Raw genomic sequence first — 1,371 nt, 5'->3', positions numbered from 1 at the left:
CTACTTAAAGCCTTCAGATCCCCGAGAGCTCTGCTCAGCAACCACTTCTTCAGGAAGAACTGTGATGACCACATCTTCCACCAGGACCAAATCTGGCCCTCAGGAGTATCCTCATAGCACTCTGTATAGTCTTTCCTAGTATTTAACATGATTTTAAATTACCTATTCATTTGTATTATTAGCGGATGCCTTTTTTCCCTACTAAAAGGTAAGCTCCCTGTCTTACCTTGTTCACCACTGGATTCCCAGTCGCTGAAAGAGTGTAGGTATTCAACAGATATTTGTGGGACAAATGGATGGATGTTCACAGATGGTCACAGATACTCCTGGGAAGTAGCTTGTCTCCGAGTGTCTGCCTTCATAAACATTACGCAGGATCCCTGTTCACCAGCTCCCAGAGTCCTGCTCTCAGGCAAAGCAACTTTACACCTGACTACTCCCTCTCTGTGTCGTGCTGGAGGTGGGGAGCAGAGGCCCTCCTATTGCTCCTAAGGGTAACTCAAGCCTCACTCACACTCTCTCCAAATCATGGAAGGAGGCAAGATGCATAACATCTATTATGGGCTGAATGTTTGTGTTCCTATGAAACCCATATGTTGAAGCCCTAACTTCACGAGGCAGTGGTATTAGGAGGTGGGGCCCTTGGGACATGACTGGGTTTACAGGAGTTCATCAGGGTAGGATCCTTATCATGGGATTAATGTCCTTATAAGAAGAGGAAGAGACTAGAACTCTTGCTCCCTCCCTCTCTCCCTCTCTCTCTCTGTGTGCTGTGGGAAGACACAGCAAGAAGGCAGCCATCTGTAAACCAGGAAGAGAGATCTCAGCAGGCACGGAATCTGCAGACATCTTGATCTTGGGCTTCCAGCCTCCCAGCTGAGAGAAATAGATGTTTGTTGTTTAAGCCATGGAGTCAGTGGCTTTTGTTATAGCAGCTTGACTAAGAAAATGAATCAAACATGTGGGTTGCAGAATCAGAGACATGGGCTCACTCCGGTTCTGCCACTTTCCACTTACATTCCCCAGGACTAAGCAGCCAGTATCTCAGAGCCTCGGTTCCTCATTTGTAAAATGAGATAATAAGAATATGAACCACACAGAGTTGCCATGCAGATTAAATGAGGTAAGCTCTCAGCAGAAAGCCTGGCACACAGTATAAAACATTCAGCAACAACGGTGTCTATTCTTGTCTGAATTACTGCCATAGAGCTGAGGCACAACCTTAGAGATTAACTAGTAAACGGCCTGATTTCACAGATGAGCAAACATGATCCAAAGAGGCTCCAGCGGCAGAACCAGCAGGAGGAGCCAGGGCGGTGGCTCCCGGTGGGTGCCTTTCCATCCCAGTGGTTACTCTGACAGCCCATGGGC

This window comes from Panthera tigris, chromosome D1, assembly GCF_018350195.1.
Source record: "Panthera tigris isolate Pti1 chromosome D1, P.tigris_Pti1_mat1.1, whole genome shotgun sequence".
NCBI lineage: Eukaryota > Metazoa > Chordata > Mammalia > Carnivora > Felidae > Panthera > Panthera tigris.
Note: the sequence above shows the minus strand (reverse complement) of the source record.